This window comes from Bufo gargarizans, chromosome 1, assembly GCF_014858855.1.
Source record: "Bufo gargarizans isolate SCDJY-AF-19 chromosome 1, ASM1485885v1, whole genome shotgun sequence".
NCBI lineage: Eukaryota > Metazoa > Chordata > Amphibia > Anura > Bufonidae > Bufo > Bufo gargarizans.
Window position 1 is genome coordinate 3,529,846 of NC_058080.1, and position 19,255 is coordinate 3,549,100.

A 19,255-nucleotide genomic window follows, 5' to 3' on the forward strand; every position below is an offset into this window, starting at 1 on the left:
ATAAATGACTTTATATGGTCTCTCACATGGTTACCTTATTATCAACTTCTGCCTCATCTCATTACTTAAACGGAATCTGCCATCAGTATTACATCATACCTGAGGCCAGCATACACTGGTGTCAGATACCCAAGCAACAAAATGGGTCAATTACAACTGATCGAGCCGTTTTGTTAATATCAGTATGACCAGCTCCAGTGCTAGCCGAGAACTAGAGTGGTTCAATATAGAGATAGCTCCAGTAAGTCCTTATATTCATAAGGACAAGTAAAAGCTAGCAAGGTTTATTTAGCTATTCATCTTCTCCACTAGACTATTAGTGTCCCCTATCATGGTGGCTGCCCCATTGGGTCCCAACCCAGTTTAGATAGGGGTTTTCCAGAACCAGAAAAGGAACTACACTATTTAATTTTTCCAGAAACAGCATCAGTCTTGTCCTGGGCTATTTATATCATTGCAGCTTATCCTAATGCAAGTGAAGAATGGTCCCTCTGCAATAAGCTGATTAAATGGAGTGCCACTGCTCGGACCTGCAGCTATTAGCTGTAATCTGTCAGAGAACCCATCAGTTAATGTCCAGATTCTCTACAGCATCACCAAAGGGGAAATGAAGAATTACACACTCATTTAAATTAACATGTCTGTATAATTCATGGACAAGCTGAGACCTCCAGATGGAGAAGCGCATGTTGTGGCGATTCTCTGTTGTAGTTAATGGTTAAGGGTCCTGAATATATTCTTTAATATGGTTTTAGAACATTTATATATAGATGGGCCAAATGGTTCTTATCTGCCGACACATTCTATGTTTCTATGTGTTCAAAATAATAGCAGTCGGACATCACTAACCTGATCAATCACTGTTTTTGGTAGAAATGATATTTCTACATGGCAAATAATTTACTAGCAGGTGTAGAAGAGTAATAGAAACCCAACAGACCCAACAGTCATGACATGCATGCTGCTGATTCTCTGTAATTCAATCACTTATTGAAAGGGGCATGTTCAAAATAATAGCAGTGTGAGTTCAATGAGTGAGGTCATTCATTCTATGGAAAACAGGTGGCAATTATTGCCCTTATTTAAGGAAGGAAGGCAACAAATGTTGTACATGCTGGTTACAGTGCGTTTCTCTCTGAAATTCTGCAGAAAATGGGTCGTTCCAGACATTGTTCAGAAGAAAAGCATACCTTGATTAAAAAGTTGATTGGACAGGGGGAAAACATATAAAGAAGTGCAGAAAATGATAGGCTGCTCAGCTAAAATGATCGCAAATGCTTTAAAATGGCAACCAAAACCTGATAGACGTGGAAGAAAGCAAAAAACTACTATTCAAATGGATAGAAGAATAGCCAAAATGGCAAGAACTCAGCCAACAAATCAGCTCCGGGAAGATCAAATGAGGTCTGAAGTTACCTGTGAGTACTGTTACAATTAGGCCTCATGCACACGGCCGGTGTTTGGGTCCTCATCCGTTGCTCCGTTCCGTGGCCCCGGAATTTTTTTTTAATATGTCCTATTCTTGTCCGTTTTGCAGACAAGAATAGGCATTTCTACACTGGGCCCCCGTTCCGTTCCGAAAATTGCGGAAGGCACACGGGCGGCTTCTGTTTTTTGCGGATCCGCAGTTTGTGGACCGCAAAAAACGGCACAGTCGTGTGCATGAAGCCTTAGAAGACGTCTATTTGAAGCCAAGCTATCTGCAAGAAGCTCCCGCAAAGTCCCACAGTTGAAAAAAAGACATTCTGTGGACTGATGAAAGTAAGATTCTTCTTTTTGGGTCTAGTGGCCGGGGACAGTTTGTCAGACGACCCCCAAACACTGAATTCAAGCCACAGTGCACTGTGAAGACAGTGAAGCATGGTGGTGCAAGCATCATGATATGGGGATGTTTCTCTTACTAAGGTGTTGGGCCTATTTATCGCATACCAGGGATCGTGGATCAGTTTCAATACATCAGAATACTTGAAGAGGTCATGCTGCCTTATACTGAAGAGAAAATGCCCTTGAAATGGGTGTTCCAACAAGACAACGACCCCAAACACACCAGTAAACGTGCAACAACTTGGTTCCCGACCAACAAGATTGACGTTATGGAGTGGTCAGCCCAATCCTGGACCTTAATCCAATAGAAAACTTGTGGGATGAGATCAAGAAATTGGTTGATTCCATGCAACACAGATGTACAGCAGTTCTCCGGAACAGCGGTTATACAACTAAATATTAGTTAAGTGATACAAAGGAAAGCAAAATCTTCAAACATTTTTCAGTTTATATAGTGAATGTTTGAGTTTGTAAAGAAGAATACAAACACAGCTATTTTTTTGAACAGTCTAATATTCACTTTTCTTACATTTTTTTTTAGAGGAACAACACAAATTTGATATATTTTTCTACATGTTTTGATTTGGAATAGAATATGTAGTGTTCCCAATGCATTTGTGTGTATGGAAATAAAAGCTATTAGAAGGATTTTGAGCTTTATTCACTTTTTTAAACACACTGTTATTATTTTGAACACAACTGTATATATATATATATATATATATGAAGTCAGAAAAAGGTAAGTGGTTAGACCCGCGCTGATTGTGCAGTATTATGTTATGTAGCCTATATATATAAGTAAATCCCCTCTTTAAGAGCTGGTTGCAGTTTTTATTAACTTAATGCAGTTGCTAAACAAGTTTGGAGCGCTCCTACCACGGAGGTATACTACTTGCCTGTCTCTGTTGCGGGCGGTATTCCTCTTGGATAAGGATGGTGGTGCTGTTTGACTTAGGAGTGCGTGAGTCTTCAGCTTCCACTACCAGCACGGGTGGTCCCGGTTGATGGATGCCTGCTTGGACCAAAAAACTGACGCGTTTCGGAAGGAACTCGGCAGTTTCGAAATGCGTTGGTGTTTTGGTCCAAGCAGGCATCCGTATCCAGTGGGATGTCACACAAAATACTTTTTTCCATCGGATTACTAGCGCGGCTTCCCTCGCAGGCGAGTGTCACCGGCCGGGACCACGCGCGCTGGTAGTGGACGCTGAAGACTCACGCACTTCTAAGTCAAACAGCGCCACCATCCTTATCCAAGAGAAATACTGCCTGCAACAGAGACAGGCATGTAGTATACATCCGTGGTAGGAGCGCTCCAAACTTGTTTAGCAACTGCATTAAGTTAATAATAACTGCAACCGGCTCTTAAAGGGGACCTGTCACCAGGATTTTGGGTATGGAGCTAAGGACATGGGTTGCTAGATGGCCGCTAGCACATCTGCATTACCCAGTCCCCATAGCTCTGTGTGCTTTTATTGTGTAAAAAAACGATTTGATACATATGCAAATTTACCTGAGACGAGTCCTGTCCCTGAGATGAGTCCAGAACAGGACTCGTCTCAGGTTAATTTGCATATGTATCAAATCGGTTTTTTTACACCATAAAAGCACACAGCGCTATGAGTAATGCAGATGTGTTAGCGGCCATCTAGCAACCCATGTCCTCAGCTCCATACCCAAAATCCAGGTGACAGGTTCCCTTTAAAGAGGGGATTTACTTATATATATAGGCTACATCACATAATACTGCACAATCAGCGTGGGTCTAACCACTTACCTTTTTCTGACTTGAAGTATAATAGAAGGGGGGTTTGGCAATTATCCCTCCGTTGACCAAGCAGCCACACACTCTTACTGCGTGTGAATCAGTGCAGTATTTTCTCCTTCCTTTCACGGCAGTGCGGATTCCAGAGTTCAGTTTTTATTTTATATATATATATATATATATATATATACACACACAAGCAGGATGACCCGGTTTCGCATGGGTATATTTGTACTATTTAATTTAATGTTTGCGTGTGTTGTTAAAAGATATCCACAGTGTCCCTCATAACAGTGACCTCCACAGTCCCCTGCCCCATAACAGTGTTCTCCACAGCAGCCTGTCCCCTAACACTGACTATCCACAGCACCCTGCCCCTTAACATTGACCTCCACAGCAGCCCACCCCCCTTAACTCTGACCTTTACAGCAGCCAACCCCCTGAAAAGTGACCTCCACAGAGGTCTGCCCTCTTAACAATGACCTCCACAGCACCTCACCCCTTAACAGTGACTTCCACAGCATCTCGCCCCTTTAACATTGATGTCCACAGCACCCCACCCCCTTAACATTGACCTCCACAGTGGCCCGCACCCTTTACAGTGACCCTCCACAGCGATCTACCCCTAACAGTTACCAACACAGGGCCCCACCCCCTTAACACTGAGCATAGTAGCTCGCCCCTTAACACTGACTCCCCCACAGAGGTCCACCCCTTAACAGTGACCTCCACAGTGGCCCACCCCCTTAACATTGACCTGAACAGGGCCCCTCCCCCTTAAGAGTGACCTCCCCCACTGTACCACGCCCCCTTAATTTAAGACCTCTACAGCACCCTGTCCCCTTTAAAATGTGACATCCACAGCACTTTGCCCCTTAGCAGTGACCTCTAACAGCAAAGAAAAATGGAAACCTGGTCTAATTGTGTATGTCAAGACGAGGGTTGCCACGTGGCCGGTATCTTACTGGCCAAGCCGGTATTTTAGTGCCCCTGCAGGTGCCGGTAATATTTTTCTAATATTCCGGGTATTTCTCTATACGGACTGTTACTAATGGAGCACTCATTAGTACAGCCTTTACCTCCCCAGTGAAGACTAGCTACTGACTGGAAGCTCAGGACAGGACCTGCGAGATGTAATCACGCTGGAGCGCAGGTCCTGTCCTTAACTTTCAGTGAGCAGTAAGTGTTCAAAGAGGTACGAGCAAATGGAGGTGAGTTCAAAAGGGGCATAACTCTTACTGGGGGGTACTAATGGGTGGCATCATTAATTCTGGGGTGCACTATTGGGGGCATTACTATTACTGGGGGAACTAATGTGGGCTCTATTATTTCTGGGGGACACTAATGGGGGCATTACCATTACTAGGGGGCACTATTGGGGCATTACTATTACTAGGGGCACTAACAGGGGCACCATTACTTCTGTGGGGCACTAATGGAGGCATTACTATTACTAGGGGCACTTATGGGGGCATTATTAATTCTGGGGGGCACTAATGGAGGCATTTCTATTACTGGGGGCACTAATGGATCCATTATTAATTCTGGGGGCATTAATAGAGGAATTACTATTAATGAGGGCACTAATGGGGGCATTATTAATACTGGGGGGCACTAATGGTGGCATTATTAATTCGGGGGCGGCACTAATGGAGGCATTAATAATACTGGGGAGTACGAATGGAGGCATTAATATTACTGGAAGCCACATTATGACAGCGACTTACCACCCTGTCTTAAGCCAATGCTCCACAACAACATGCCCTTTGGGGTGTGGCTTAACTTGGCCGGTATTTTTTGTTGGTAAAGGTGGCAACCCTAGTCAAGACTGAAGGACCTGTGAGTTTCTATTGGATAATAACGGTCATGTGACTGTGTGAATGGCAGTTAGAATGTGAGTGAAGCTGCGAGCTCCTATTAGCTAATACATTTTTTGGGAATTATCTCAGGAATGGTACGTCCTAGAGAGCTGAGACCCGGTCTAAGACCTTCCCCGACACCTGATGTACCTACGTTATGTGCCAAATTTGGTACAGATCGGTCCAGTCATTTGGCCGTGCATAAAAACACAGACAGACAGACAACAGACAGAAATTTATTTTTATATGTATAAGAGACTAGTAGGATGATGGGGCTTCGCACGGGTGCATTTCCACAATTTCATTTAATGTTTGTGTGAAGTTAAAAGATATTCACAGTATTTCCCATAACAGTGACCTCTACAACTCCCCTCCTCCTTAATAGTGACCTCCACAGCAGCTGACTCCCTTAACAGTGAATTCCACAGAGACCCGTCCCCTTAACAATGAAATCAACAGCACCTCGCCCCCTTAACAGTGACCTCCAAAGTATGCCGCCCACTTAACAGTGACCTCCACAGAGGCTCACCCCCTTAACAATGACATCTACAGCACCTTGTCACCTTAAAAGGAACCTGTCATCAACTGTATACTGCCAATACTAACGGCAGCATAAAGTAAAGACAGGTGAGTACAATAAAAGAATACAAGAGGGGCTTGGATGAATAATATTACAGGCTATAGCTACTAGAGAGGGGTCGTTGATCCAGGGAGTTATTCTGATTGCCTGATTGGAGTCGGGAAGGAATTTTTTTCCCCTAAAGTGGGGGAAATTGGCTTCTACCTCACAGTTTTTTTTTTTGCCTTCCTCTGGATCAACTTGCAGGATAACAGGCCGAACTGGATGGACGAATGTCTTTTTTCGGCCTTATATACTATGTTACTATGTAGGTGAGTTGATTTCAGCACGGTCTGTCATTTAAAAGTTAAAAGTGGTTGCCGAGAACCAACATCACAATTAGAGATGAGTGAATCGGAGCTGACAACGAGAGCGAATTTCCTCGCGCTTCGTGGTAACGAATCGCATTTTTCCAAAAATGATGGCTACACGTGTGAGGACTGAGGACATGGAGCAAGGAACTCTGGGAAGGCGGGATCACCCAGATTGACATGCCGGCATGCAGCCAATCAGCAGCCAGCCAGCCCTGTGATGTTATAGCCCTATAAGTACTGCGGTCCTCTTACAGTCAGACATTTTCCAGCGTTCAGAGTGCAGGGACAGACGTGTGAAGGCACTAGGGACAGCAACTGGATAAACCTGATTGTGGGAAAAAAAGACAGAAAAAATGATTTATAAGTGCAGGGAAAGGATAGGGAGGAATCATTTCACAGCATCTTAGTGCAGGGAGACACGTCAGAAGGCGCTAGGGACATTGATAGGAAAGCGATTTACAAGTGCAGGGAAAGATTATTTGGGGATCCAAATAGCCATTAGACAGCTCTGTCATTCCAGCTATTTGGGCTGCAGGTGCTATGTTGAAAAGCCTTTAGTGGCTCATATCTTAGTATCTTTAGTATCTTATATCAGTACTACAAGAAAAATATATACGCACTGCAGCAGTTATTTCTGGTGAAAGCGTATAAAGGAGTATTTCAGTAAAAAAATTAAAATATATACGCACTGCACTGTTGCAGTTATTTCTGGTGAAAGCATATAGGGGCGTATTTTAGTACCACATGAAAAATATATACACACTTCACTCTTTAAGTTTTTTTCTGATCAAAGCGTATAGTAGCCTATTTCAGTCCAACAAGAAAAATATATTCTTAGTTCACCTCTAAAAAATTAAAATATATACGCACTGCACTGTTGCAGTTATTTCTGTTGAAAGCGTATAGGGGCGTATTTCAGCACTGCACTGTTGCAGTTATTTCTGGTGAAAGCATATAGGGGCATATTTTAGTACCACATGTAGTATTTCAGTACCACAAAAAAAATATATCTGCACTTCACTCTTTAAGTTTTTCCTGGTCAAAGCGTATAGGGTCGTATTTCAGTACAAAAAGAAAAATATATTCTCAGTTCACTTCTGAAGTTATTTCTGTTGAAAGTGTATAGGGGCGTATTTCAGTAAAAAAAAAGAAAATACATATGCACTGCACTGTTGCAGTTATTTCTGGTGAAAGCGTATAGGGGATAATTTCAGTACTACAAAAAAGTATATACGCACCTCACTCTTTAAAGGGGTTGTCTCACCCCCTTATTTGCAGGCTCCCTCGTGGCTCTCGGTTCCCTGCTTGCTTGGGGGCAGAGCTGAAGGCACACTGAGTAGGACATGTAGGATGCAATTCTGCCCCTTGCTTGTGCGTGCGCGCACCTTGTAATTCCTATGAGCTTGTAATAAAGCTCAGACGAGGTGGCCGGACAGGGAGTGACTGCACATGCACAATAATATGTGTGCGCTCGCTCCTGTGAAACCCGTTACCAGATCAGCCGGCCGATAGGGTTTCTGTGCGCCTGTGCGGCCACTGCTGATGACATTACATCGGTGGACGTAACCCCTAGAAACGAGCATGGAACTTGAAGCACTGTAAAGAGGAATAAGAGGTGACAGAGGCAAATTGGAGGTGAGACAACCCCTTTAAGTTTTGTTCTGGTCAAAGCATATAATGACCTATTTCAGTCTGAAAAATATATTCTCAGTTCACTTCTGCAGTTATTTCTATTGGAAGCGTATAGGGGCGTATTACAGTAAAAAAAGAAAAATATATACGCACTGCACTGTTGCAGTTATTTCTGGTGAAAGCGTATAGGGGCATATTTCAGTAAAGAAATAAAAATATATATGCACTGCACTGTTGCAGTTATTTCTGGTCAAAGCATATAGTAGCCTATTTCAGTCCAACAAGAAAAATATATTCTCAGTTCACTTCTGCAGTTGTTGAAGATGCCCTCAATCAGGGCTAATTACGTTTGCTCTACTGCTCCAAATTGTTCTGATCCTAGGATTTTAAATGCATGGAAGAACCCACACTGACACCAGGCAAGGGTCAAAGCAGTTTCTCATTTATTCAATGAAGTGAAGCAGTTTATAAGGACATCAGAAGGGTCATCCCCCCTGAGGCTCGTGGCATTGTTTCATTGGCGAGAATACAATAATAAGAAAAGAGATAACACTTGGCATCTGCGCATTGTGCATTGTTTTACTAACTCTGGTATGCAAACTATGTAAACATCTAAGTCCAAGCGCCATATTGTAATGGCTTCACTCTAAAAGCAGTACAGCATACGTCATATATGACACATCAGGGAGGAAGGTCCTCTTGGAACTTAAGTGAATAAGGCGTTAGCTGAGAGCTGGAGGATATGGGGGCCATCTTACTTAATCAAGAATAGTGATGAGCGGGAGGTGCCATATTCGATTTTGCGATATTTCGCGAATATTCGATTGAATATTCGTGTTATATTAGTCAAAATCGAACATTCATAATTATTCCAATTATCGCGATTAATATGCGATTTAATTAATCGCGTATTGCGATTTTTTTTTACTTTTTTTTCCCTAGGCAACGTTCCTATGACTAATTGACTATGTCTAGGCTATATGTGTATTTTACGAATATTCTTAATATTGCTCTAACTTCGTCTTTTAGAATATTCGTAATATTCTAAAAGACGAAGTTAGAGCAATATTAAGAATTTTCGTAAAATACACATATAGATTGTAATTTAGCTAATATAGTGCTATAATCCTTTTTTTTCTCAAATTTGTGTTGTCTCTTATGAACTTAAGTTTTGTAAAATATGTACACTATTAAAAAAATTACTATATTAGTAGATTAGCTAAATTACAATCTATATGTGTATTTTACGAATATTCTCAATATTGCTCTAACTTCGTCTTTTAGAATATTCGTTTTATTGCTCTAACTTCGTCTTTTAGAATATTACGAATATTCTAAAAGACGACGTTAGAGCATTAAGAATATACGTAAAAAGTTGAAATCGCAATTCGATTATTATAACTTGAATTAATCGAATTGCGATTTCAACTTAACACTGCTATATTCCATATTCGTTATTTCTAGCCTAATATGGAATATAGCAGTGTTAAGTTGAAATCGCAATACGATTAATTCAAGTTATAATAATTGAATTGCGATTTCAACTTTTTACGTATATTCTTAATATTGCTCTAACTTCGTCTTTTAGAATATTCGTAATATTCTAAAAGACGAAGTTAGAGAAATATTAAGGATATACGTAAAAGTTGAAATCGCAATTCGATTATTATAACTTGACTTAATCGAACTGCGATTTCAACTTAACAAACACTGCTATATTCCATATTCATTAATTCTAGCCTAATATGGAATATAGCAGTGCTAAGTTGAAATCGCAATTCGATTATTAAAACTTGAATTAATCGGATTGCGATTACAACTTATCACTGCTATATTACATATTAGGCTAGAATGAACGAATATGGAATATAGCAGTGTTAAGTTGAAATCGCTATTCGATTATTATAACTTGAATTAATCGAATTGCGATTTCAACGTAATTCTCAAATCCGACAGTACATTCTAGTATATGGAGACGTTCCCATGGTGATGGGGACGCTCCATGAGCACGGAAGTCGGCAGAAGCGGCAACGGGCACTGACTGGAGCAGTAAAAAAAAAAAAAGAAAGAATATTCGATTTCGCGAATATATAGAACGATATTCTAAATATTCGCGAAATCTTGAAATTGCGATATTCGAGAAAAAGATTCGCAATTCGAATATTCGCGCTCAACACTAATCAAGAATGGCAACCACATCACTATCAGTCCCTCCTTTGAAGCCATTTCAATTGGCCTAACGCTGTCCCTAAGTAGGTTCTACAATCTGTCCCATTGTACCTATTGGTTATTTCACCACTTTGGAGACAACCTATCCCTATTGGATAGACTCCCTCGTAATGGACTTATACAATGGGAAGTCAGAGACTCACCTATCCCTAATGCAGAATATATGGGGGCGATGTTGAGTGGTGGCTTCTCGATTATTGTGAATTATTAATACTGGGAATCTTTGGGCAATACTATCCATGGGTCACTGGACTGGAACTATCGGGCTGTAACAGTTTTGTTCTTCTTTTTACACAACTTTTTCACAGCTCAGAAATCTATTTTTACTATCTCATTTGAAATCCATATTCTTTGAGTCAGAATCAGCAGTCACACAAGGGGGAACAACAGCACACAAGACTCAACATTTTCTTGCAATGACTGGCGTAGATCCAATTAGGCTTTCCTTTGAGCTTCACTGATGTGTTTGCAGTCAACAACACTTGGAATGGACCATCATAACAGGGTTTGAGGACTTTCCTAAAGCGTCTTTTTGCCACTACCCAATCTCCAGACACAAGTGGGTGGGTTTCTGGTACTTTATCAAGATCTGGAAGTAAAGCAAAAACTCGAGAATGTATTTTAGTCAAATGCTTGTGCAAACTAATCACATAATCTGTCAGACAGCCATGTTGCATCTGGAGCTGTTGTAGGAAATACAATCCTGTCCTAGGAGCTGAAAAGGACCTTATAGGACTAAAGTCTTACGGTTAAGGGTATACCTTACTGAAAAGAGAGCTACCAGCAGGCACTCTGTTAACTTTAGTGTTCCGTTCAGTTCCCTTTTTCCTACCCTACCACTGCTTTGTGGATGGTACAAAGCATGTAAGGCCTGTTCTACACCCAAAACCTTCATCGTCTCCTGCATCTCTTCACCTGTGAAGTGAACACCTCTGTCACTTTTAATAGTCTCAAGTACCCCATACCTGCATACAACTTCAGCCATAATCTTCTTTGCTGTGGTCTTAGCTACCGGGTATGCTTTTGGCCATCCTGAAAACAAGTCATCACACACCAATACATATTCATACACACCCACCTTGGGTAGTTGGATGTAGTCTGCAAGCGTTGAAACAGATACAAAGGGCAAGATATGTGTTTCTGGGGTACCTTATCTCACGTTGTTCTGGGCAAAAATCATACATCCTTGAGTATATCTGGCTGCTACAGTTCTGTACCCTGGGACATACCATGTGCTGTGTACTAAATCACACAAAGAAGTTTTATTTTTTGACTGTTGTGTCACCCCATGGGTTGCCTGTGCCATCGTGGATTAGATGGACCTGGGAAGGCAGAGTTTCCCTTGGAACTGTTTTAGGCCTTCCTCATTTGCAGTCCCCCCTTTTTGCATCCACTAGTCCCTTTCCTCCTTCCTCGCCTGGTTCTGTAAGGTCTTAAGAACTTCCAGTGAGACAGGAGGATTTATTTCAGGGACCGGAGCTGTGTCCACTAAGCAGGGGTCTGCTTACAGTAACCTTTAGTTTTATCACTGCCACTCAAGTTGGCGACATGAGGGCTTCCTTAACAGACCTCACTGCTTCCCCATTTTGATGGGTTTACCTGAAACGGTCAGGAAGTCTTTGATTTTCAAATGGGCCTATAACTATGGGCTATACCTGGAATCAGTGTAAATGTTGGCAGATTTTTTCCTCTGCGTATGTGCAAGCCATCTCCAGAGCCCTTAGCTCTGTTTCTTGGGCTGACATGTGTGGTGGTTAGGACCCTGCTTTTTAGTGTCATGTTTAATCACCACTGCACATCCTGTGTAGTACCTGCCATCCTGAGCATAACTCGATCCATCCACAAAGAGAACATGATCTGGATTATCTAATGACTGATTTTCTATCTGGTCAAATCCCACTGTCTCTCGTGACATAATCTGCAAACAGTCATGAGCCTCTTCCTCTAGATCTGGAAGAAAAGTTTTTAAAATGCCTTAATTCTTCCCTCCCCCCTTGCTCCAGAGGCAACAGGGTGGCTGGATGCAAAGTATTATATTGGACAGTACCATTGTCAGGCAACAAAATGGAACACTGCATTCTTAAAAGGCAGACAACAAAAAAACTTTTGGGTTGTACTTTCATGAGGATAGACATAATATTCTGAGGAGCAAGCACTGTCACTTTTTTGGTTCAGGACTATCTCAGAGCTTTTATCAAGCATAGCTTGTACAACTGCTACAGCTCTGATGCAGTAATGGGTACCTCTGGCCATGGGGTTAAGTCTGGCTGAATAATATGCCACAGGGTGTTGTTGCTGGCCATGCAGTTGGGTGAGGACAGCTGAGGCATGGCCATTTACTTCTATACAATACAATCTAAATGTAATAATCTTATACAGTGCAGGGGAGCACAAAATTGCCAGGTTTAGGGCATAAAGGTATCTACAACTTCATTTATAAAGTGGACGGAACTAAAAGACAAACAATCATAAAGAGGCTGCATGCATATCCAAGGTCTGTAATAAGGAACAAGGTCCAAAAATGTCCTCAGTGCATTCATGTTTCTAGGCTCCCTGCAGCAGTACCACCCAGGTATCCTGTTTACCCTCATGTGTGACGGCAAACAACTACCAACTGTCTGGATGTAGTGGTACTGAAAATAAAACATTTGTCAAATCAATCACAGTGGAGTGGGTAGGGGTAGTGGGAAACTGAGCCAACAAGGTGTGTGTACTGGGCACAATGGGGCTGTTACAAACTGTGGCTTCATTGACAGCACGTAGGTCATGTACTATCTGGTACTGGGTGGGTTTGCCCTTCTCACTTTTCTTTTTCACAGGGTACAAAAAAAGTGTTAGAAGGGGATGCAATCTCCTTGATAACCTCCACTTTTTCAAAAAGTCTCGGACTGTTTGAGATATGGCCTCTGACTGTGCCATACTCAAGAGATACTGTATCTTCATGGGAAGTGGGGCGCCAGGTTTCATCTCCACTTCCACAGGAGGAACTGGGAGATTGCCAACATCCGTGGGTCCCGCAAGCAGGGCTTCCTTCTCTTTCTGTGGGGACAACTGACACAAACATGGTGTCACGAATAAAGGGGAGAGGAGGGACACCAGAAAGACAACAGAAGGGACAGGACAAAGAACTAGGTCTCAAGGCTAGGTAGAAGGGAAAGGTCACCTCCTAGGAAACCCCTAGATCTGGCCCTGACTCCTGTCAGTATGTATAGACCCAGAAGGTGGGAAAATATATATGCCGGAACCTAAACCCTAGGAGCCCTGATATGCCCTAAAGGTAGTGAAAGGGAATGAGACTACTGGTTCCTCCCAGGTGAACAAACCAGAGTCTCCCTGAGGCCTAGTAACAACAAGCACAAGGGAACAACCAAATACAAGAGCAGTACAACTTATCTTATAGAAAATGGATGAGAAGGAACACAAGCAAGGTCCACACACCAACTCCTCCAAATACAAGCAGAGAATATCAACTGAATGGTATGAAGTGTGAAACCAAACTAAATAGGGAAGCAGTAATGACTGCACCTGACAAGGTTTGATCATTACCAAACAACAACACTGAGAATCAAGAGACTGTCAGTTAACCTCACGTACAGTCAGTCTCTCTGATCTTCTAACCCCTGTCACAGAAGGCACAGCCAACAAACAAAGTTCCTGGTCATTGAGGGCACCTGTAAGCTTCACAGCACCATCCTCCTTGCAAGCAAGTCAGCACCCAGAAAGCAACAGGGGGCGTTATCACTGACCAGCAACCGGGAAAGTACTTCTTGGGTAAAGGAAAATCTAAAACAGATGGGTTCTGTTAAAAGGGGAGTGTACTACTTTCCCATCCACTTCTACCCATAGACTGGTGTCCGTGGAGATTAAGTCAGGGGAGGACATGTTTGCTGTGCACAACTGTCTTGGTTGCTCCAGTATCAATAAAAAATGGGACTACTTCTTTATCACCCAGAGTGAGGGATATCATTGGGGCCGAACTTGAATCTGCTAAAATGTTTAAGGGCACAGCCAATACTGGATTGCCTGTTACCTAATCTTGGTCTAACTTTTCCCCCTTACCTGTCTTTGTGTCATCCTCACTGCCTTCCCAGCCATCCCTAATAACATGGGTGTGATCAGCGCACGGTCAACAAAGAATACAATCCTCTCATGTGGTGTGGACGAGGAGTACAACACACAGCACAACACTGTCTCCAATCTGGGTTCTAGGTCCCACAGACTCTGCAGGTCCATCCCCCAGGACCATTATAGGGTAGTAGACTTACTTTTACCTTTCTCTGTTTGGGAGGTGGTTTAACATTATCATGATAACATTCATAACCCGACTTTCTCTGTCTGTCTACACCTCCTCCTCTATACACTTGCCACTCACAGGAAGACTTCTTTCTGTTCTGTTAGCTTGTCATCTTTCAGCCACCCTTTATTTCCCTACATGCTTTTTTCACTACTACTCTCAGTTTATCATCGGGGGGCAAGTCTACACCTTTCGTTAGCTTGCTGATGTCCTTTACTGCTTGTCTTCATTCCTTCTTCCTTACTACTTCTGCAGCATCTTATCTCAAGGTTAGCAGCATTCTTCAGCAACATCATATGAAAGACAGAAAGAACAGAATCTGTCTGGAGACCATTTCCATCCCAATCCCCTCCTTCTGTGATTTTAGCAGATGGGCAGGACCCCCAGGGCCAAGTACCTCACTTGACCTGGAGTCCTGAACATCTGCACCAACCACAACAAACTGCTATGAATCGAGATGAAGTTGCCCGTAAGTGCTGACTTAATCCTAGTAAAGAAAACAAAAACATAGAAGTTAAGGCATTTAATATAATTAAACAATTAAACAATACTACCAGTAATACCTAATTGTAGGTATATGTGTATCCTCCACTTACTGAGTTCAGTACTCTATGTAGTGCTACTTAGATCTATGTGTATTTTCTCGTGCTTGTAGCCGTATGAGAAAAATACCAGTAACTAAGATGGCTGCCGGGCAGGAAGTTCCCTCAGTTAAGATGGATGCTGGGCCGGCCGGAAGTTACATGAGTTAAGATGGCAGCCAGGCCGGAAATTGGATTAGTTAAAATGGCCGCTTGTGAAGAAGTTACCTTAGCTAAGATGGCCACTGGGGGTGTGGTAGGGTCTCTCAGCGCCATCTTGAAGGGTAGTATCAGCGGCATGTAAAAATAATTACTTATCTGTTCATCATACATTTTTGTCCAGCCTAATTTCTTATATTTAATTATTTTCATGCTGGTGCTTGCATTGTTTTTCATAATATCAAGAATGGAATGTTCTAAATTCAAGGCTGAATGTCCTGTATTCACTACTGTGAGGAACTTTGTGATACTTCACTCCTTTTTGGCCTAACGCCAGAGCACAAACCTCCCTATAGCTCTTTGACAATTCTTTTTTTCTTCTCGATTTAACTCTTAATTTGGCCTCATCATCACATCAGTAGAGGTGATTTCTCTCACAGTAAACTTGGCTGTGTGACCTTCCTCTACTAGTCAGTTTTCTATTTGGCAACACACAAAGTCACATTCCTGGTCCACACAGACATAACATTCAATGGAGAACAGACATAAAGAAACAGACGGACATAAAGAAACATTCCCCATACATTAACACACACAAGTCTTTGAACTTATTAACAAATAACATTTTCTGGAGCTTCATACATGCACACTCAGTACGTGATGATGATAAAACAAACTCCAGCAAAATTTGCTTTGGTGTTCTTAGTATTTATTGTAATATGGCAAAGTAACACTTTGTGTGACGTTTCGGCACAATAGCCTTTTTCAAACTGTGTAAGTACAGAAAAATACAGAGAATTACAATCAGTAGTTGTATGATTAAAACAACAACATGACATGATTACAGACAGTGAGTATACATAATTATAAATATAAACAAGGTGAACATCAAGAAAAGGATTCTCAGGATCTTGTTAAGAAGTTCAGGTGTAGGCTGAAGAACAACTTCTTATGGAGCATAGTTAAGGAGAATTGTCATATGCCACAGATATAGCACTCTTTATCATATAATACAGCCGGATATGAAATAATGAGACAAAGGTCCACAAAAATGAAGAAAATGAAAGAATTAATAAGGAAATTGATGAAAAAATGAAAAAAATTGAGAGAAAGTCCAGGAGCAGCCCCCTAGCACATGTCATTAGACATGGGAGTCCGGAATATCCATGTAAATATACATACAATCAGTGGAAGGTGCAGAGGGAGCATCAAAAAGGTAGAGCACAATCCATGTGCTAAGAAACAAAGTAAAACCTGGGGGCAACACTTACCACATGCCGCTCTGAAAGAAGGAGCCAGATGGTGCTGCGCTGATTAAAGGTGTAGCATGCAGGTGCATGTAATGGATATAAGCGCACCATATTGCCGCTAAAGCAGTGCTTATATAGGCCCATTGAGCGGCACTTCCGGTATCGCGAAACCGGAAGTGGTGCGTTCCAAATGCGGTTCAAGAGCATGAAGTGACGTTGGTGTGTGTGATGCCATTCATCTTTGTTCCACGGGCAGGAAGTGTGTTCCATATGTGTTCCACCAGCAGGAAATGGATGATATTTGAGCACTAAGAGTTGTGGGACCCATATCGACGCATCATGGATGTCAAAAAGGGGACAAACGGAGGGAGGGGGGGTAAAGGGAAAGGAACAATCTATACATATATCATAAACTTTATAGGGATTAGCTATATCACAAACCCTATGAGGGTATGCTATGAGGGATCAGCAAGGATCATCATAAAAAGGATCAATACTACAAAGATCAACTATAAAAGGATACAGATCTCCAATGGATGATGTTGTTATGGTAACTATAAAGTAAATGGGTAAATAATTAAAGAACAGTCGACTGAGAGAGGCCAATAGGGAAAGCGTATATATCTTAACGTAATAGTGGTAATTGGGATCAGGTATACTAACCACGAGAATGTGGGGCCCATAACAGTAAAATAATCGGTGTGTGGGTCCTGGGGGAAGGGGGAAGGGGGAGGGGGGAAAAATTAATGATGGTGGATATAAGAAGATGTGTGATAGTATGAGGCTAGGAGGACCACTCTAGGCGTATGGTGGAAAAAGTTAAATGAAGCTCTGAACTTCATAGTCCCTGTTCAAACCTTTAGGTTATAAACAATCTAATGTGTGTATCCAGAAGGATTCTCTTTTTTTGAGTTGTGCAATACGGTCATATCCGCGTCTGTGTGAGGGGATATGTTCAATAACCTGGAATCTGAGTTGCAAGATATTATGGCCTGCCTGGTGAAAATGAAATGGGACTGGAAGTAAGAGATTCTGGCGTCTGATGGATGACTTGTGTTGGCATACTCGGTCTCTCGCTTTCTGTGTGGTTCCCCCAATGTAAATTTTGCCACATGGACATTTTAACAGATAAATGACAAATGAGGAATCGCACGTGAAGATATCTTTAATGGAAAACTGATGACCAAACTGGGGGTGGTGGAAGTAAGAGCCCTTGAGGATGTTGGAACACTGAAAACAGTGGAGGCATGGAAAAGTGCCAAACTTGGGTGTGACTAGGAATCTCTGTTTCGGTATCTTGAGTAATGGGCGCTTTTACCAGATAGTCTCTAAGATTTTTGGGTCTGCGATTGCATGCTAGAATAGGATTTGTGAATTCTTGTATCTTTGGAAATGCCTTCTGTAATATGGGCCAATGGTTGCGGATTCTGTTCAGAACCTTGTTGATACTTGGATGGTATGTATGTACAAATGGAATGCGGGATAGGGTAGTCTTAGTGGTAGTCTTATTGGGCCATGGAGCTGTGGGGCTCGTGTCCCCAAGGATATGCTCATGGTAGCCCCGTTCCCTGAATCTGTCTCTCATTTCGCCAAGTCGGATTTTACGCTGTAAACTATTGGACACAATATGTCTATGGCGGGAGTATTGTGAATTGGGGAGAGATTTTTTGGTGTTAAGAGAATGAAAACTGGTGTTATGTAAAAGATTATTGCGATCTGTCGGTTTTTTATAGAGGTCAGTGGTCAATGTGCCTGTCGGTGTTATGATGACTGTCGTGTCCAAAAAACTGGATGGCTGAAGTGTCAAAGTGGATGGTAAATTGAAGTCCCAGTTAGATGTTGTTGAGAAAGCTGCCCTATAAAGTATAGGCTAGTAGTTAACAGTTGGTGGACCAATGCACATCCAGACAAAATGGACCAAACACACAACAAAATATGCACATTGTATACAACCCTAGTGGTAAGATTTACCAAGAGGAACAGAGTGCATAAGACTGACTTATTAAAATGACACCCTATTCTGATATTATCAGATATTGTAAACAAAATAGATTGGCACAACTCCAACGCGTTTCCCCCACTATGTGGGATCATCAGGGGGTAAATAATTTTATATATATCGTATTATTAGATGAAAAGTAGTAAAGATTGAGAGAAGTGGAACGGATGAAGGCCCCAAGATATATTAGGGTATCCATATATTGAAGACCGTTCAACTATTAGTGGTGTCAATTCACAAACAAAAATAAATATAAAAATTGGAACAGTTGGTGATCATAGGAGGGGAGAGAGGATGAATTAATATCGTATTCACTGGCTCGTAGATCCAAGTCTCGTATAGGATGATTTAGAGGTAGGTATCTGCAAGGATAAAAGAGTACACATATATGTATATATAAATATACATATACACACATACACATATGCATATGCACACAGATATATGAACACCTCCAAGACTTAATAGGTGAAACACCGCCACCACAGTTATGTACCCCAACAGGGGGAGAAACTCACTGTGTCCAAGGATCATGCAATATATGGAATGGAATGGATACAGTTTGTCCTACAAGGCAAGACTTCCCGACTATACGTCACCATGCAGATAATGGTGTCCACTGCATCCATATATAATTAATGATGGGATAGACTAAAATAAAAGCATAAATTGCTAATGCAGGGAGGGGACAGAGGGGGTTTAGAGGATGTAACCAAGATCCGGATGGATTCAA